This window comes from Chlorocebus sabaeus, chromosome 2 (genome assembly GCF_047675955.1).
Source record: "Chlorocebus sabaeus isolate Y175 chromosome 2, mChlSab1.0.hap1, whole genome shotgun sequence".
In the NCBI taxonomy this organism is placed as follows: Eukaryota; Metazoa; Chordata; class Mammalia; order Primates; family Cercopithecidae; genus Chlorocebus; species Chlorocebus sabaeus.
In genome coordinates, this window is record NC_132905.1 from 79,649,552 (window position 1) to 79,671,781 (window position 22,230).

The following is a 22,230-nucleotide window of genomic DNA, read 5'->3' on the forward strand; positions in this document are numbered from 1 at the left end:
ATAATCTGGTTGTAGTCTTCTAATTTTTTCCCTCATAGCTTGGTCTTCCACTTTTCGTTATTGCAATGTTTAGGCTTGGCTGTTTAGAATCTGTTTTCCTTCCTTTCTGATATGTTGAAGCCTATTCCCTGACCTACAAACCTTACTAAATTGCACATATCTTTTAATCACAGACCTAACAATTTTGCTGACACACTATATTCTCAGGGGCATAAATTACCATTAGATGGTTTAAAGGAATAGCTTTCACTAGCAGTGTTTGCTTTCACATTTTTTTCAAATGCAAATTATAGATGGTTGATAAGTGTCACAGCAAAAACCCACATCATCAGCACGCGTTTTTAATGCTCTGTTTCAAAAGAGCCAGAGGAAAAAATGAGGAAGAAGAAAAAAAAGAAAAGCTAGTTCTACTTCTTTGTTGTCACTTATGTTCAAATAAGCAATTTGTGTTGTTTTAGATAATTGACATCCCTCCAGTATGAGACATTATAGGGGCATTATCCCAATTCTAGTATTTAATTCCACTTTGGGAGTTTAGAGGACTTTAAAATCGTTTCTTATAGATTAATAGTAGACAATTTCAGCCACCTCAATACGAATCGAGTCTCTCAAGTTTTGAAGTGCCGAAATGTGGGAGGTGAAGGGGCAGTGGCATCTCTAAAGTGGGCGCCAAGGCATAGCAAGATTGAACTTCCGATGTGGTTAATTAGTGTGCAGTGGAGGACAACCTTCTTTCTTGTCATGGCTTTATGTCTACCTTTGTAGCATGCGTACGAAGTCTAAGTACTGCGGTTTTTAGCCTGTTTAAAGATGATTAAGCACTTTATAAATTATTCCTTCCTCTTCTGGCTTTTCATTGCTCTCTTGGTTGTCTTTTTTTTTTTTTCTTAATCATTGTTTCATCCATTAGCAGTTGTGGAGTAAAATTTTAAAAGGAAATGGCTAATTAGCTAGATTTCCCCCAGAAAGGAGTTCTCCTAAGAGCTTCGGAGGAGAACGGACTCAAACTATTGGCTGCAATGAACTAAGTAGGCTTTACTTCTATGGGTGCCAGTGCTATTGAACACTACCACAATATATGCTAACTCTGAAAGTTTACAGAACTGGGATTAAATATTTATATGCTGACTATATTGCATTAGGGGCATTAATTCTAATCTCTTAAATATTTAAGTCACTGAAGTGTTTAGCATGAAGACACTTAGTTATGTTTTGTATTGCACTTTAGTGATACGAGATTTTCTTTGAAAAAGTGAGAAACGTTGGAGAAAATACTGTGCGAGTAAGTACATGGAGTATTTTGCATAGATAAATACGATGTTCATCTCTTCTTTCTACATATTACAATGTTTGAATTATAAAATTAGGAGCACTACCAGCACATACTACACTTTTAAATTATTTAATGTACTACTCATATGCACTAGAAAGAGGTATACTCTACAGACATATCCCATTGCTCACTTACTCAGACTCTTGTCCATGTACATGAACATACATGCGCACACACCATTTAGGTGGAGTACCTGTTTGGCATTTTTGAACAGTTCCAGTGTGTTTCTCCACATGTCAAAGGACATATATCCAGAAAATCAGTTTGATGCCTTTACTGGGACTCTTTATTGCACAGTGTTTGGATCATATCAGAAAGAAAATTGCTCTGCTATTATCTGGTTTTGACTTTAAATCCTTTTCTGTGGGATGTGAAAAAATCCTCAGTTCTCTCACATTGAAATTAGGATAGCAACGGCATCAGCATAATTTGAATTAAATGCCCTCATTTATAGAAGTATTCATTGTAGAGCATGGTATGAAATGACTTACAAATAAATACCTGTTTCCATTCCTGATTTAAGGCTAGTTATAAATAATATATGTTATCAATTAAGGGCATGAAAAGAAATGTGTTTGTGAATATATTACTGAATATTTGAATATTATTTTATGTAAAGTACTAATGCAAGATTAACATGCAGAAAATTTGTGTTCTACCTCCACCTGCCTCTTGGGACATTACTACACCAACCCTGCCCCAGACATAAGAGAGATCCTGTTTAGTGAACTAACTAACCAAATCTTATCCCTTCTGATAATTGATTGTACAATGGTTTACCATTGCTCTTAGAATAAAAGCTAATGCCCTAATGATTATAGGACTTTGTATGACCAGTCCTTGTCTAACTGACCAGCTTCGATGTGCACCAAACTCATTCCTGATTACTGCTGTCTGCCTTCACTAGACCTTTCTATTCTTTGAATATAGCATGTTTCTTGCTTTCATATTCAACTTTCCTTAATGAGTATTTCCCATTGTTGCCTGGTTACTGTTTAATCATTGCATACATTTTGCTGCTGTAAAAAAAATACCACAAAGTGGCCTATAAAAATACAAAGTCATTGTCTTAAAGTTCTGTAGGTCAAGAACCTTACATAGAGCTCACTGAGCTAAAACCAAGTCGTCGGCAGGTTGCATTCATTCCTGGAGGCCCTAAGGAAGAATCTGTTTCCTTACCTTCTCCAGCTTCTAGAAGCCCTTCACATTTCTTGCCTCATGGTCCCATTACTCCATCTTCAGAGCCAGCAGCAGCAGGTTAATTCCCTCTCATGCTTTAGAACTCTCCTCATTCTTCTTCCACCTTAAGTCTCTGACCCAACTGAGAAAGGTGCTCAGCTTTTAAGGATCTGTATGAGGATTCTAAGCCCACCAGAGAATTTTAGTTCTAATCCAGGAGAATCTTCCCATCTCAAGATAAGTACTTTTAATCTCATCTGGATAATCTGTTTTGCCATGTAAGGTAACATGTTCACAGTTACCAGAGATAAGGGCACAGAAATCTTTGGAAAAAGTTATTTTGCCTACCACACTCATTGGTCAAAACTGAGTATGAATAACAATTTATTATGATAACTTTCTTGCAAGGTGGGTAAGTCTCTGAATTATGAACTTTCACAGTGCTCTCTTTTTTCTCCTCTTGCATTAATGCAATTCTAATTGAAGAATTATGTGTCTCCTTTATAATGAAATATAAATTTTAATAGGGGAAGACATTCATTTTATTTATTTTGCTATATATCTAGAGTCTCTCATATCATTGTATTCATTTTGGTGTCGAACAGTTTTCGTTTGTTTGTTTGTTTTTGTTGAGATGGAGTCTCACTGTTATCCAGGCTGGAGTGCAGTGGCATAATCTTGGCTCACTGCAACCTCCGCCTCCCAGGTTCAAACAATTCTCTTGCCTCAACCTCCCAAGTAGCTGGGATTACAGGTGTGCATCACCACACTAGGTACTTTTTGTATTTTTCGTAGAGAAGGGGGTTTCACCACCTTGGCCTGGCTGCTCTCGAACTCCCAACCTCAAGTGATCCACCTGCCTTGGCCTTCCATTATGCTGGGATTATGGGTGTGAGCCACTGCACCTGGCCCAAACAAATATTTTTAAAGTGACTGAAGGCATGTTTGAGTAATGAGAAACCAAGAATTATCATATATTATGAAGTAAATTTGAGTAATTGAAAGAACATGGGCTGGACATATAAGAGGTACTCATCTTTTTAGCACTCTCATTGATCAGGGCTTACGTATGACTGAATCACTTAAAATCCGTGAGTCTCATTTCCTAGTTTTTAAATTCCTTTTCTTTTCTTTTTTCTCTTTTTTTCATTTCACTACTTTCTCCCTTTCCTGTTTGTCTTTCTTCGTCCTTCCTTCCTTTCTTTTTTAATTGCTGAAATATCTTTTTTATAGGGCAATATTTTAAAAGGATATTTATTTGCTTGGGTATATAATTTTATATCCAACATTCTTTTTTTGCAGGGGGAGGGCATCCATTCCCTCAAGCATTTATCCTTTGAGGTACAAACAGTCCAATTATAGTCTTTATGTTATTTAAAAATATACAATTCAGTTATTATTACTATAGTCAACCTATTGTGCTATCAAATAGGTCTTACACATTTTGTATAACCGTTTTTTTTATACTCATTAACCATTTTTTCCTTCCTTTCTTTCTTTCTGTTTCATGTTTTCTTGCTTCCTTCCCTCCTTCTTTCCTTCTTTCGTTCTTAATGAGATAACTATTAATCAGAAAACCTACAATTACTTTTGCACCAACCTAATAGTTGGGTTGATAATCTCCAAGTTTCCTACTAATTATACCATTCAATATTTTTATTTTATTAATTACATTAAAAATTAAAACCTCTATCAAGTGTGCAGTAGTTGCAGAAACTTTTAAACAAATGATGAAATTGGTGTGAAATAATCTATTGTAAAATAATTTTCACTCAAGGATGCTTTTGCATGCTTTTCACATACAAGTGTTCACTGTGTGTTTTTTATCCTATCTTATTCCTGAAACAAAACAGAAAGATTCACATTACTTACTCATTCCTAGTAACTTTATTTTGATGTATATATTCAGGGAGAAGTTTCCAATGGTATCAAATAATAGTAACTTTAATAAAAATACAGTTTGATATCTACCATGTAGTTAGCACTGTCATTACAATCTACCAGAGAACAGAACAATGCTTCCTTATTTTACCCTTAGTATGCTGCCTGTGTATTGATTAACTTTGTCATATTAAATAATAAGTATTTCCGAAATAAACTTGAAAACTCAATTTATCTCAATATATATTGAGTGCCTTCTATATGATAAAACTATTTTGGTTTTAGACCTCCAAATCCAGCGGAATTGATGCTGAAAGTACAGTATCTACCAGTTGCTGAGACACAAGGCTCTGCTACTCAGAACATTTCACGGTAGTGCTGAGCATAGGTTGAACAGGCCTTGCTGTGAAGTGCATGATCTCTAGTTGCTTGGTCGTAAGGAGATTCAGACAGGTCAGTTTTGTTAAGGTAATGGGGAGAAATTAAGAAGTTCACAACCCCAGCTATTTAGTAATTGGCATGGAAGTGGCTTAGTGTTTTTACAAGCAATACAGTTCTAACAGAATATCTCTGACCTTCAGTTTTCTCACATTAAAAAACCAAACATAGTGTGTATCTTGCTAAAGTAGTTCCAGAATCAAATAACATAATGAAAATTAAACATGCAGAATAGTTTTTTTTTTTACCATTGCTATTATCTTAATCTTTATATTTCAATCTTACATGAAAAGTCTACCTACAATGGTTTTTGTTGTAATTGGTAAATTAATTAGATTATCATGAAGCCTTAAACAACTGAAAATAATTCTGGGTTTATTTCTGGTTGTGTAATATAAAATGTCTAAGTGTTTTATCTCATATACAATATTTTTATTTATTTTTATAAACAATAGTTTTAGCATCTTGTAATTGTGTTTACTGTAAAATGCATGTTGACTTTTAGCTAATTTTCAGCAGTAGTTGAATGATCTCTGTATGGTATTTGGGTCTAAAAAAATTGGTGTGAGTAATATATTTGCCAGTTACCTCCTTTAAGATTCAACTTAGCTAGTACTAAGTAATGTAATAATGTTTCTCTAGATAATAATAATTAATAATTGCTGTGCCATGCATGAACTCTAGTTGCTTAGTAGTGGGGTGATTTAGGTAGGTCAATTTTGTTAGGTTAGTGAGTAGTAATTAAGATGCTCACCACCTCAGCTATTCACTAATTGGTATGGTATATGTTATGGTGTATGAATATATGAAAGTTATTAAAGTACATTAAATTGCAATTATTCACTTTGATTTTTGATAGTTTATAAGTCAACATGTAATAATATTGAAAACAAAGTAGTAATTTAGCCGTATAAATTATCATAACATTTTAAGGGGGAAGATCTTTAAATTGCGCAATATTTATATTTTAGGATAATATAGTAATATGAATTTCAAGGATTTAGCTGGATTACAGGATCATATTAGATTTGTACTGATATATAAAATTTAATCAATTACAGTGTATACATTTGAGAGAACTCAGTGTGTAAAACCTTCTGATTATTATACATCTTTTCATTTAATTTAAAGGTTGATGCAAAGATGATTGTGGTTTTTGCTGTTACTTTCATTGGCAAAATCCAAATTACTTTTGCATCAACTGAATATTATATTGTGCTGCTGATTTAATCTATTGTCTAGTATATATTTTCATAACTCCTTGAAACTTCACCTATGCAAATTTTTTTCCGTTATAAATAATATTTTTGTTGATTATTAAAACGTTAGACAAGACAGAAAAATGGAAGAAATAGATAAATGCACTTCTACCACTCGATTATGGTTACTGTTAACATTGTATATGTTAATTTCCAGTACTATAGTATAGACTATGTTAATAGTTACCTCATTGTGTGATCGTTATGAACTGAAAGTTGTGGTCCCCCTCCAATTCATATGTTGAATTCCTAACATTCGATGTGATGATTTAGAAGGTAGGAGTCTTGGGAAGTAATTAATGAGTTACTTAATGGGTTAAGACCCCCCCAGAGAGCTGCCTAGCCCCCTCTTCTGCTATCTGAGAACAATATATGAAAGGAAATGGGCCCTCATCATACATAAATCTGCCTGCACTTTGTAGAGAAATAGGTATTTGTTGTTTAAGCCACCCAGTTTGTGGTATTTTTTGTTAGAGCAGCCTTAATGAGCTAAGACAGTGATCAAACAGGTTATTTAACTTTGACTTTTAAAAATAATAAACAGTTGTTTTTGTTTTAACGAACATTAATCAGGTGTAGCACTTCAACATTTTTTGACTTACTAATTGTAATTTATATTATATGGATTGTCTGCTCATGTTTTTAGTCCTTTTATTTATAGGGGTTATAGTCAAACAAGCATTGTGAATTGGTTGTGTTATTCTGATAAAGATTCCAAACTTTCATTATCGTGATTAATTGTTAAAACATAGACTCATATTAGTGTGTAGGGTGGAGTAGCTGCACTTATTTTGCCAAAGAGTATAGCTACTAGTTCTTTTACCAACACTTCATCAGTTACAATATATTTACGAAAGTCATCCTGAATTCCTTGGCAGGAAAGGAGGTCAGTGACTATTGGTGGGCTCTGCATGGTTCTATTAATGGCTGTGCCTTCTAGAAGCTCCAGTCCCATTGAGCCATCTCTCCAATGTTGCAGCTCTCAATTAGGCTCCAACAATTATATTCCCTTTTCTTGTTCATCAGGCCCAAAGATGTTAATACTTTTCTATTTGCCAAGGCTTGAGGGTTTGTTCAGCATCCCTGGGGCTTCCCTTCTCAGCTCATTCTTGTTAATTAAAATGTGTTTTCAAACTTCATGCCTCAGTGTCCTACTGGAACTATAATGAATAAGATCTTACGGACTTTCTTATTTATTAACATGAGTCAACGTTAGCAAAATAAAAATCTTTTCCAATTGTATTTGCTAGCTACATCCACACTGCTATGTCCCACCCCTCACATTTTATTTGCCTTTAGGTTTTAGTAAAACTATTTTTATAAAACAGACTTTTGCTTCCTGAAATATAATTTTATCAAGAGAAACAGAAGACACATGTCTGAGTGACAAAATATGCATGTTAAAATAAGACAGAACAGGGGGCCAGGAGTCCTGTGGTTAATTACAGATCTGTTTCAGGTTGGTTTTTGGAACAGCAAAAAGTCATTCAAATTTTCTGCACTTCAATTTCCTGAACTATCAAATGAGGATACTTCTTTATTTCTGATATTGGCAAATTGTTTTCTGGATCCAGGAATAAATATTTGCTGATAGATGAGGCTCTACCCTTTCCTTGAAATCATTGTGCTATTTTTATTTGTTTACATTGCTTTCGTGTGTAGTGTCTTCTTTTGAGTAATGGATTATTGTACGAAAGTATAGAGTGTTTGAAAAAACCCTGAATTGTATGACAAGGTCCTTTGAGTTCTTAGGCAATATAATTTATATGTTGAAGCCCAGTATTTTGAAGTTTGCATGCTGAAGTCCAATCAGCTCATCATCAATATTTAGGAGCTTCTTTAAGTTAGCAAATATGAAATCTTCAGTGTAAACATTGATTTATTATCTTTCAGTCATGGCAATGTGTGGTTTCAAATACTTTTAGGTGTGCTCATTTCTTCTGTGATATAAACAGAAATAGGGTCCTAAAATAGTAAGTTATGATCTGTGCATCCACATATGAACTGAAATCCCTGATTTGATACAGCTACACTATAAAACTTCATTTTTCCTCTATAAATGCCTTTTTTTTTTTTTTTTTTTTTTGAGACAGAGTGTTGCTCTGTTGCCCAGGCTGGGGTGCAGTGGCCGGATCTCCGCTCACTGCAAGCTCCACCTCCCGGGTTCACGCCATTCTCCTGCCTCAGCCTCCCGTGTAGCTGGGACTACAGGCGCCGCCACCACGCCCGGCAAGGTTTTTTTTGTATTTTTTAGTAGAAACGGGGTTTCACCATGTTAGCCAGGATGGTCTCCATCTCCTGACCTCGTGATCCGCCCATCTCGGCCTCCCAAAGTGTTGGGATTACAGGCTTGAGCCACCGTGCCCAGCCAACCTCTATAAATTTCTGATGAAATAAAAGAGTAGGTACATTAGTGAAAGAACATTAATGAAGGCCTCACTAAACAGTCTTTACAATTGAAGACCAAACTGTTGTCCTGACTTAAATTCTTTATGAGTTTACAAAAAAGATACTGATCTCACTCAACTGAAATTTGGCAAAAGTCACTAAACTACCATCAATAAACTAAATTGTAATGAGCGTTTCTAGTTATTAGTAGGTGCTAGAAATTCTACCAAGTGTTATAAAGGCATTATTTATTTTTGAAAGATTATACTCTTTTCTTAAAGTCATATATTGTATCAAATATACAGTTTTCGACTGGACTCGAAAACTGGCCCCACTAGGATAGTACATTGGAGAGTCACCATCTGCTTATCTATATGTTTAATATTAAACCACTTTATAGCATTCCTCTATTAAAGTAAAAATAAAAAAAACTATAAGAGTAAAAATATGACAACGATTGGAGTTACAGTTTCAGAGTAGGTTCTCATTAACTGGCAGCAATTATTATTATCATTGTTATTTCTATTAGTAGTAATAGTATTGTCATTATTCCCTTAACAATTATGTTTTTCAATCTGGACAAAGGAATGAGAGAATTTAACAAACATATATATGCTATTATAATTTGTAGTTCTCTGAAGTTGCGGTTCCCAAGCCATCAGGCAGGCACAAAACAGAAAATGTAGTCAAGAGGATCTGAATGAATTTACGTGTTTTCTCCACAATTCTTTTTGTAAATGACAATTTACATCTAGTCTGCCAGTGATTAATAATCCTGTTGTTTCCGCAGAACTAGTAATGTGTTCCATTGTAGAAACCTTCTTAGGAATATTTCTTAAGCTATAGTTAATATTACATTCTAATTCTGTAGCTGAACTTTCAGAAAAATTGAATGGATTAATTAAAACTAAATAATTCATAACTCCAAAGTTTGTGATTATGAGAAGCTTTCTTAGGCAAAATCCAATGTTCTAATTCCATGAATGAAAAAGAAAACAGCTACCCAAGTTATTTTTAGGAACTTCAGCATAGTGATAAGAAAAATGCTAAACTGGATCCTTAATCAATATGATCCACTGTAAAATGACAAAACTGATATACCAGTGAATGTTATTTTTTTCTAGTCAGATAATTATTTGCTGAAGCGAATTTTGTCCAAACTAGAGTGGAAGAAATATTAGGTAGAAAACTAAGTCTAATTACATATTTAACTAATAAATGTAACTGAATAAAGATTTTTAAAAAATCATTACTGTTAGAATGGTAATTTGAGGTGGCTAAATAATAACATGTGAATTTAGAGAATACATATTATATGCACGTATTTATGAAGAAAAATCTATGCTTGGAAAATAAATGGCTAAATTAATTTACAAATTTCATATTATAATAAATTCAACAGTGGGAAGACCTAAATATATTAAGTTATTTAAACTATTTGATATTTATACTTGCTATATGAATTGCACATATTCAAATTTAAGGTCAAATAGAGTTAACTTAAAATGTATTTAAAACTTACTAGTTTATAAGTACCTATATTAGAGTGATATAAATTATATCACAGAGCATATTGTAATTTTCCTTATATGACTACAATTTTGACTTCTTTCCTTTCATTAGTAGCATGAAAAATTTTTACATTTAAAATTTAACATTTAAAGAAATATTTATTTATTCTGTAATTTTGATGAAATATAAGTAACTATTCAAATGTCAATTACTAGAGGTAAATTACATATACATAGGAAATTTAACTTTCTATGTTGCAAGAATAAGTTTATTAATCTTGGTTTTCTAGAATAATCTGAGATACTTTAGGAAGATGAAGTGAATAAGTTGTTTCTTCTTTACTAGAAATCCAATGGTTGACTCTTGATTATGTCTCTGAGAGCAGATGACTGTGTCACATTGAATGTTCTCAAGATGATGATATCAAAAGTGTTTTCCTGCATTATGCTTCTTTTCTAGTAAAAAGTGTAGATAGCACCTGAAGTTTAATGGAAGGTAAATTGAGTACTTCATTTCAAAAATAGTAATGAACCAATGACAATGATAATACACACTGACAGGAAACAATTCCACAAGAATTCCTCACTTCTACTCCACAAGGTGACTAGATTATTTAAAGTAATGAAAATCTAATTTGCAGAATTTCTGAAAAATCAACTTTTAAACTGTAAGAATAATTTGGTTTACAGTGTCCTAGATTACAGCATGTTTTACCAACATTTACTGAAAACGTTGAATGACACACATATTTGAAAATCGTAGACTTTTTTATGTACTGTACAAATCGCGTCATTGTCAACTTAGTGTTTACTTTTCCCAAGAAAAGTTTCCTACTGGAAGAAAGGAAACCATGGCCCCACAACCCTTTCTGTGTCTCACATTGGATAGTCAATATTTTTTCGCACAGGACAACCACCATAAGCAAATCAAATGATTGCCTATGACATTTCTCCCAAGTATTTACAGCCGATTTTTAAATGTAATTTTTAAATAAAAGCTTTTTCTGAAATTACTTAAAAAAGAATCAGTAGTGATTAAATTATACTTTAAGTTCTGGGATACATGTGCATAATGTGCAGGTTTGTTACATAGGTGTACATGTGCCATGGTGCTTTGCTGCACCCATCAACCCGTCATCTACATTAGGTATTTCTTCTAATGCTATCCCTCCCCTTGCCCCCAACCCCCTGACAGGGCCCAGTGTGTGATGTTCCCCTCCCTGTGTCCATGTGTTCTCATTGTTCAACTCCCGCTTATGAGTGAGAACATGTGGTGGTTGGTTTTCTCTTGGGATGGAACATTTTCAATTGCTCTGTATACCACTATCTCAATTAGACAATAAGATTTAATTAGAATACTCTTGAGCAAAAAGAGAGTTGCTTGCATGGCATCCTAAGAGGTCAAGATGAAGCAGGTGGACTAAAAACACTGCAGCATGTCAAGGAGGAGCAACACTTCGGTGACCACCCTACCTATAGAAAGTAAGCAAAAGAAGATAAATGCAATGAGAGTTTGACTGTAGTGGTTTCAATTCTGTTAATTAGGCTGCATTCATGCTTCCGCGAGGCAGCAATTATGCCACTCCATCCTTCTATAGCCCATTGTGCAAATGCTGCCGTGATGTTCCTGGTAGATATAAAGGAGTTCCATCTGAGCCAAATGCTGAGATTTCATTGCAACACTGTCCACTTAATGGTGGGACTCTTAAAATTTACATTTGTTTGCCTTACAAATAAAATATATTAGTAAAATTATTACTAGTATGTTTTGTTATTGTTGTTTTGAGAAAGGGTCTCACTCCTTCACTCAGGCTGGAGGGCAGTGATTCAATCATGTCTCACTGCCACCTCAATCTCCTGGGTTCAAGGGGTCCTCCCATCCCAGCCTCCCAAGTATCTGGGACTATAGGTGCATGTCACCAAGCCAGGGTAATTTTTGTATTTTTGTAATTTGTATTTTGTAATTTTGTATTTTTTTTAAAGAGGGTTTTTGCCCGTCCCGAATTCCTGGGTTCAAGCAATTCTCCCACTTCGACCTCCCAAAGTGCTGGGATTACAGGCATGAGCCACCACGCCCGGTCTTTAAATATCAACTTTGTAATTTTCATAGGGTTTCTGCCAATGAGGCCTTATGTGCCTGGAATCACCTAGTGATCGTTTTAAACTTTTTATAAAATTAGAGACACACAATTTTTACATATAGTGCCACTTCTAACTTTGATCTTGATGTTATGTTTTATATTGGTGATGGATTCATATGCATTCATCTATAAGGAATCATAATCGTTTATATCTTACAAAAAGAAAAATAATGTTGCAAGTGGGAAAAAAAGTAAAGCAGTTAGGCATTGCTTAATGACGATGATATGTCTTGAGAAATCCATCCTTAGGGGATTTTGCAATTTTGTGAACATCACAGAGTATACTTACACAAGATTAGAAGGTATAGCCTACTACACACCTAGGCAATAGATTATAGCCTATTGCCCCCAAGCTACAGACCTATACAGCATGTTACTTTACTGAATATTGTAGGTAACTATAATCCTCTCTTTCTCTTCTCTCTCTCTCTCTCTCTCTCTCTCTCTCTCCATACATATCATATATATATGATGTGGTAAGGCCGGACATGTTGGCTCACACCTGTAATCCCAGCACTTTGGGAGGCCGAGGCAGGCGGATCATGAAGTCAGGCGATAGAGACCAGCCTGACTAACACAGTGAAACCCTGTCTCTACTAAAAATACAAAAATTAGCCAGGTGTGGTGGCGCACGACTGTATTCCCAACTACTCAGGAGATTGAGGCAGGATAATGGCTTGAACCCAGGAGGCGGAGGTTGCAGTGAGCCAAGATTGTGCCACTGCACTCCATCCTGGACAACAGAGGGAGACTGTGTTAAGAAAAGAAAAGAAAAGAAAAGAAAAGAAAAGAAAAGAAAAGAAAAGAGAAAAGAAAAGAAAAGAAAAGAGAGGAAGAAAAGGTACAGTAACAACACAACATAGAAGATGAAAAAACGGTAGCCTGTATAGGGCACTTACCATGAATGAAGCATGCAGGACTGGAAGTTACTTTGGATGAATCAGTGAGTGCGTGGTGAGTGAATGGGAAGGCCTAAGACATTACTATATACTACTCTAAACTTCATAAACACTGTACACTTAGGCTACACTAAATCATAAAATTTTTCTTTCTTCAATAAAAGATTTTCTTTTTTCAATAAGACATTAACCTTAGCTTACTGTAACATTTTACTTCATAAAAATTTTAATTTATTTAGCTTTTTGATTCTTGTAATAATACTTAGCTTAAAAATTAAACACATTGTACAGCTGCACAAAAATATTTTCTTTACATATTTATTCTATGGTTTTTTCTATGTTTTTCTTTACTTTTTAAAATTTTCAGTTAAAAACTAAGACACAAACACATATATCAGCCTAGGCCTATACAGGGTGATGATCATCGATATCACTGTATTCCATTTTCTTTTTTTTTTTTCTGAGCTGAAGTTTCACTCTTGTCGCCCAGGCTGGAGGGCAGTGGCGTGATATTGGCTCACTGCAACCTCTGCCTCCTGGGTTCAGGCGATTTTCCTGCTTCAGAATCCTCAGTAGCTGGGATTACTGGGATTACAGGTGCTTGCCACCACACCTGGCTAATTTTTTTTTTTTTTTTGGATTTTTAGTAGATACAGGGTTTCACCTTGTTGGCCAGGTTGATCTTGAACTCCTGACCTCAGGCAATCTGCCCACCTCACCCTCCCATAGTGGTGGGATTATAGGCGTGAGTCACTGCACCCAGCCTCCACTTTCACATCTTGTCCCACTGCGAGATCTTCAGGGGCAATAACAGGCATGGAAATGTCATCCTCTGACAATAATACTTTCTTCTGAGGCACTTCCTCAAGGACATGCCTGTAGTCATTTTATGGTCAACTTTTTTTAATAAGTAGAAGGAGTATACTGTAATACAACGATAGAAAATATAGTAAATATTTAAATACATAAATCAGCAACATAGTCATTTATTATTATGTATTGTACATAATTGTATTGCTACACGTTGATACGACTAGAAGTATCCTAGGTTGTTTTTACACCAGCATCACCACAAACATGTGAGTAATGCATTGTATGAGGACAGCATGGTAGTTACAATGTCACTAGGAGACGGGAATTTTTCACCTCCATTATAATCTGATGGTACCACCATCAGATACGTGTTGCCTTATTTACTAAAATGTTTTGACAGTCTCAGCCTGTATTATGTTACGTATGTTATATACATGCAACATACATAATATTCTTTTATGTCCTCTTTCAACAACTTAATGATGAACATTTGTCTTTAATGTCCATATGTGTGTATTCACACACAAACAGACACACATATATAAGTATATCTACCTATTCGTTTTAGTACAAAAAGCATATTATGTGAACTACATTACATTTGGTTTAGTTTTATAAAAAGTACTCTGTATCACTAAGTTATTCTAACATAGATTTAAAAAAAAAAAAAGCAGATTTGGATCATGTCATCCTAATTTTTAATTTATGTGATATCAAAGCCCATCCAAGCCTTATTTTTGATGCTTGGTTTTCCTTACTGTTGTCATCAATGAGAATGCAACCACAGTGAAAAGTATACTATCAGTCACCTCTGAATACTAGCCACTTGCTCAGTTTGACAACTTTTACAGAATTGTCAAGGCTACTTTGTCTCTTCCTGCCCTCTAGTAAGCTAACCATTTTTTCAACTCTAAATGTCTACCATTTAACCAAAACAACAGTAGCTAACAGCATAGGATTTATTTATTCTGCTGTTATTTGGACCAAAGATTTTAAATTCTCTGTAAAGTATACAGTTATCCCTCGATATCTGCAGAAGATTAGTTCCAGGGCCCCTGCAGACTCCAAAATCTGTGGGCGCTCAAGTCCCTTATATAAAATAGCACGGTGTTTACATATAAGCTACACACGTCATCCTTTATACTTGTGGAGTCTCACTCTGTCGCCCAGGCTGGAGTGCAGTGGGGAGATCTCCGCTCACTGCAAGCTCCGCCTCCCGGGTTGAAGCGATTCTCCCGCCTCAGCCTCCCGAGTAGCTGGGACTACAGGCACCGCCACCACGCCCGGCTAATTTTTTGCATTTTCGGTAGAGACGGGGTTTCACCGTGTTAGCCAGGGTGGTCTCAATCTCCTGACCTCATGATCCGTCCGCCTTGGCCTCCCAAAGTGCTGGGATTACGAGCGTGAGCCACCGTGCCCGGCCACCTTTATACTTTAAATCATCTCCAGATTACCTGTAATACCTAATGAAATGTAAATGCCATGGAAATAGTTGTTATATTGTAGTTTTTATTTGTATTGGCTTTTATCGTTGTGTTTATTTTTTCCTGAATATTTTCTAGCTGTGGTTGGTGGATACAGAAAGCCTATTGTAAATCTATTTTTGCTTTCTTTTTTTTTTCTTACCTGCTTTAAACACACAGAATTCACCCACTTTCTTTTCTTAAGGACCCAGAATAAATAAGCAAGGTGCCCTCTTGTTTGGTGAAGGAAAACAGCCTCTCTCCTTCTGCCTAAGATCTCAGAAAACTCTCTTAGGCTAATGAACATTGTCAGTACATGTCTTTTCAGGCTTTACTCTGGACTGTTGATTAAATACTTAAAAACACTTTACATCAGTTATTTTATTTTATTTTTTTTCCTCTCCTACCATGACTCAGGAACAGGCTCTGAATATCAGATTAGGCAGGAAGGCACTGACCTTTCAGAGTGTTTCTATTTTATAATGTGATTAACATAGTCCCCAGATTCCTGACTTATGTGGTCACGTAAAAGAATTTTGCTGATACATTAGAATAAAATTGGTAATTATAGATATACCTGAAAATAGACTCCACACTTCTATAGGCTCCTAAAATCAAAATGGTATGGAGTTGCATAGATAAAATGAGGCGAATAGGAAATTGCCCACTGCTTTTCTTTTTCTAGTCTTAGCTAGAGACATTTTGACATGAAGGAACAGCTATTAGCCTGAGGACTTTTGTGAAAATGAATGAACATGTTAAAAATGTGCAATAAATTATTATTAAAATCAGCCCAGCGCGGTAGCTCACGCCTATAATCCCAGCATTTTGGGAGGCCGAGGCAAGTGTATCGCCTGAGGTCAGGAGTTCGAGACCAGCCTGGCCAACAGGGCAAAATTCCGTTTTTATTAAAATATTGTTTTTTGTTATTATGGCAGGAATTTGTTTTAGAGAAAGATTACACATGTCCACTTAGTAACATGACAATTCAAACAAAGCTAGTATATATACAATGGCTGAAGTAGGAAATGATTTGGTTTCTCTCACAGATTCTACTACACATAGATAATGTTTCGAATTCCTTAATTTTATCATTTTTTAAAATAATTTGAAGAGGCGTATAGTTGGTTGTTTTGTCTTGGACTAAAGATTAGTATTTGACTCTATGACTTGACTTAGTATTATTGTTTGTAAGGATAGTAAAAAAATTATTGGTTAAAATGCAAAACAAAATCATTATGAGCAATTAAGATAGGCGTATTGTCTTGTTTTATAAGATGACCTTCTTTTACTTTTGGATTCTTTATTGACTTGGGAAGTAGTGAAACTTGTAAGAGTTCTACATGAAGCTGATAATGTAACTTGGTGATAACCGACCAAGTCAGTATCTTTTCCTCCATTTGTTAGCCTTCACTTGCTTTGTGCTTTTTCTGTTTTCATCTCTATTGTAAGTAATACGTAATTTCCTTCATGGGTAAAAAATATAACCAGGAGATATTTAATAACAATTCAATTTGGATGGGATGCCATGTTTGAAATACAAATCTTGGCTGGGCGCGGTGGCTCACGCCTGTAATCCCAGCACTTTGGGAGGCCGAGATGGGCGGATCACGAGGTCAGGAGATCGAGACCATCCTGGCTAACACGGTGAAACCCCGTCTCTACTAAAATACAAAAAAAAAATTAGCCGGGCATGGTGGCGGGCGCCTGTAGTCCCAGCTACCCAGGAGGCTGAGGCAGGAGAATGGCGTGAACCCAGCAGATGGAGCTTGCAGTGAGCCGAAATCGCGCCACTGCACTCCAGCCTGGGCAACAGAGTGAGACTCCGTCTCAAAAAACAAACAAACAAACAAACAAACAAAAACAAATCTCTAAACTGTCATTATAGTCTGGTTTCTTCAGAGAAACAGAAACGATTGGATAAGTACATAAATAGATGATAGATAGACAGATGATAGATATAGATAGACATATAGATATAGACATATATAGAAAGTTATTATAAGGAATTCGCTCGTGAATTAACTGGAAAGTTCGTTGTCTACAGTTGGCAAGCTGGAGACTCAGGAGAGTTCGTGGTGTAGTTGCAGTCTGAATCCAAGTCTGAAGGCAGAAGACTGATGTCCCAGTTTGAAACAGTAAGGCAGAGAGAAATAATTCTTTCTTACTCAGCCTTTTATTCTATCCACACCTTCAACAGATTAGATGAGGCCCATCCACATGGAGGAGGACAATCTACTTTCCTCAGTCTACTGATTTAAATGTTAATCTCACCCAGAAACATCCTCACAAACACATTCAGAGGTAATGTTTAACCAAACATCTGGGCAATCCCTTTCCCAGTCAAGCTGACACTTTAAAATTAATCATCATAGCAGCTCTCCAGTGTGAGTTTTAAATCACTAGTAGATTACTGTTTTCTGTACAATACAACCTGTAATTGCCTTGCCATCTTGTCAGGCCTTGTGAATTTGCCATTTTTTCAGGCACTTGAGTCCCTGCGAATTTGTCCACTTCTGATTTGATTAGGCAATCACTGTCATCTGACAATCTGAGTAAGTAACACTGCACTACGCTCTAAACATAACACAATTTATCCCACCATACATTATCCTCCAGACATATTGATCTTGAGCATTTTTTCATAACACTTGTAACATTCTCACTTTTAGATAACTTAAATATTTCATGTGCTTTTACACTAAAATGTAACCTTCCTAAAGGCAGAACTATTTGTCAGTATTTTTCTACCAACATATCTTGCTTTAATAGCAGGTACTTAATAAATAGCTTTAAATGTTTCATAAGGCCAAATTTCCCTCTAGAAATTGTTGCCAAGATTATGCCCCAATCAAAACTATCACCTATTAAATATGCACTTTCTTCTCATATTTACTGGACATTATTCACACATATTTCCCAAATTCCTGAGAGGCTCTACTTTTTATCATTCATGCACGCGCGCGCGCGCGCACACACACACACACACACACACACACAGCCATTCTCCCTTATCCATGGTTCCTCTTTTCATGGTTACGGTTAACTGAAGTCAAATCCTCTCTAAAAGTATTAAACGGAAAATTCCAGAAATAAAAAAAATACACATTTTAAATTGCAGCCTTTCTGAGTAGCATGAAGAAATCCCATGCCATCTCACTATGTCCTTCCCAGGACATGAATCATTCTTCTGTCTAGCATATTACGCTGTAGACACTACCTACTCTCTAATCACTTAGTAGCCATCTTGATTACCACATCAAAAAAGAATATTTACATAGTTTGGTGCTTTTTACCATTTCAGGCATTCATTGGGGGTCTTGGAACATATTCCTTGCAGATAAGGGACACTAGTGTACTTAGTTATGTATCAATTATGTGCCAAACACTTTGATAATTTCCAGGGATATAACATTATCTTAGGGACAAATTCACTAAAAGCATAGCCTGAGCCATCATTTGGTAAGGGAATAGTCTTAGGAAAGGAAAAATCTATAAGGGAGTAAAGAAAACATCCTAGGTAAGAGTATTGAATTGCATGGTGTCCCTCAAAAATTGATGTCTACCCAGAACCTCAGAGTATGGCCTTATATGGAAATACAGCCTTTGCAGATATAATTAGTTAAGATGATGTCACACTAGATTAGGGTGGGCCCTAAAATCAATACTTAGTGCACTTAATAAAAGGGAAGAAGAGACACAGAGCTATGCATAGGAGAGGTCATATGATAAGGGAGACAGATGTTGGAGTTATTCAGCTACAAACCAAGGGATACCAATGATTGCTGGAAGCCACCAGAAGCTAGGAAGCTTGAAAGGATTCTTCCCTAAAGCCTTCAAAGGAAGCATGAATCTAACGACAACTTGATTTCTAAATTTTACCCTGCAGAACTGTGAGAGAACAAATCCCTGCTGCTTTCAGTCACCTGGCCTGTGGTAATTTGTTATGGAAGCTCCAGGGATTTAATATAGCAGGGAATTGATCTAAGCAGAGAGATGGTTACAGCTGAAGTCAAGAATTCCAAGATTTGGCAGGTAAACAGCATCCGTATTCTTTTTCTTTTTCTTATTTATTTATTTATTTATTTATTTATTTATTTATAGTTATTAATGCCTTTTTATCCTACCTAAAGTTATAAGAACTTTTTCCTGTGTTTTCTTTCAGTAATATTTTAGAATTAGCTATTACATTTTACTTATGTGTAAGCTACTTTTTCAGAAAACGTTTTGTATAAGGTTTGTAATTTATACACACAGACAGACCAACACACACACACACATATTTATATATATTCCATCTGGTTTATCAGTTCTTTCAGCATGATATTTTGGAAAAACTATCCTTTTCTCATTGGATTATCCTGGTATCTTTATTAAAAAACAATTGGCCAAATCAACTCTGTACAAGTGTCTATGAAGATACAGATTTGCATATTTGCTAGGCAAAAACCAAGCAATGGAGCTGCTCAGTTGATAAGACTAATTTAGGGTACTGTATTTTCTTCCATTGACCTATAAACCCAAGGTCTCCTTACTTATGAAGGGAAACTTGTCGCTAATTTTAGTGAACTTTCAGGGTAGTGGTAGAGATAGAAAATTATCTGTTGAGTTAATTTAAAAGCCGAGTGAGAGTATCTGACTTTATTCAATAAATATATAAAATAACATATACTTTAGAATAGTTTAAGTCCACTTATCTTTGTTAACTCCTGAAATGAATTTTGTATTAACTATTCAAGCCAGGTAGTATAGATCCTTCAACAACTTTCTTTCTCAAAAATACTTTGTCTGCTTTGGCCTTTGCATTTTCACATAAATTTTATAGTTGTCCATTTCAATTAAAAAAGAAAAGTCTCCTAGGATTTTGATTGAAATTGCTTTGTATTCATACATGAAATTTACACAACTGAAATTTTAACAACAGTATTCTTCTAACCTAGAAAGCATATCTCTACTCTAATTTGTGTTCTTTTTAAATTTCCCCAGGGAAATTTGTACTTTTCAGTGTACAGATATTATGTATACTGTGCAAAATTTATTTGTAGTTATTCATATTTTATGCTATTAAAATTTTATATTTAGAAAATATTTTCATTTTAATTACTAGCTCATGGATATACAATTGTTCTTTGCATGGTAATCTTGTATCTTGCAAACTTAAATTTTAAATTTTACTAGATTGTTGCGTCAATTACTTAGCCTTTTCTACATATACAATAATGTTTGTAAAAAATATATGTTTTATTTCTTTTCGAATCTGTATGCCTGTATGTAGGATCTCCCACATAGAAGTGAATTAAAGTGGTAGTAAGTGTTCAGTCTTTCACGACTAGGAGGGTGTGGGCTGTATATAGGTTTCCCATTCTCAGGCTGAGGAATTTCTCTTCTATCTCTAGTTGCTGAAAGTTTTTATCAAGGTGTTGAATTTGTTAAATTACTCTTCAGTATAAGAATTTATTATGAGAAAATGAGATTTTAATGAACAACTGAATGCATTTTCTAATAACAATTGAACCAATGAATTCTTTGAATCCAAAATTCTTTATCCAGTCAGTCTACAAATAAATATTACACAGGCTGCTGAGACAAATTCTGAATGATGAAAGCAACAATGTTGATGATGATGATGATGAGGAGGTTGATTATTTAATTTTGAAATAATATAATTTAAGGAAAAGCTCCCCAACCACAACTAGGGAAGTAGACATAAAGACAACGCTAGGAATCTAAATGAGAGTGTCTAACTAGTGTGCAGCTCTTTTAGGGCATTACAAGTGAGATGAATCAGTACTAATTATGTTCTCTTTACATGCAACTCCACTGATAATACAAATTCCAGGCTGTTGGAACTGAACAGAACAAAGAGACCATTATTAATTAAATATTCAACACTGTGACCATTTGTTCCTCATCCACTCAGATATCGCAGCACACAGATTAAAAGGAAAATGTATTTTATTAGTGGATGAATTGGGAATAATTTTATGTTAGTTAATAGGTATATAAAAATCCTTTGCTATGTATAGTTGGAAAGCCTGTAAGCCTGAGAATCGCTGTGTAAGTTGTTATACCTTTGTTAACCTTTATATATGTTTAGTATAGTAAACATATATATTAAATACATATATGCTACATATATTTAAAATTATATAAAAGCAGTTGGCAAGGACTGCCATTTATTTAAATTGTTGTGGCCATATGAGTGTACAATGGAACAGATAATCTGGTTAAGACCAAAGTGAGACTTTCTCCTAGCTACTACACCAGTTTCTCAGCATACACCATCATTAGACTTTAATTCTGTTAGAAGAGTGGCCCCTTGACTCTTTCTCATAATTTAGAGAGCCTAAAAACAGAAGTAAAAATAGCTAATAATAAGACATACATTGCCTATGCAATTCCAACCTTTACTTTCGGCATACACAATTATGAGATCATAGAATTCTCTTCCCCAATAACACCATGACTATTTCCATTGCCTGTGCAAACATATTTTCTTTTTCTCTCCTCGACATCAGAATACATCAGTGTCCACATCAGGAGTCCAAATAGTGACCAAGGGACAGACACTTAGATGGATTTTTGACAAGCAGAATGAGATGTATACATATGCCCACACAAGACCCATTGTAGGAAAAGGAGAGTAAACTAAAAAAGGTTGATAGAACACAGGACTGGTTTGTTCCACAATACCTAGTTCTAGCCTAGAACACAAGAAAATATATGAAATCTAAGTTTACATCTGACCATCTCTGTCATTTTAAAAATACACTTGTGAAAGTGGAGGGAGGACAGAATGTATATTACTTAATAGATTGTTTAATACACATTTAAAATAATAGGCATGCATACAGACACACATTTTTATTCTTGACCTAGGACATCCAAATTTAAAGGGTGGGGCTACTGTTTTATTCCACTTCCA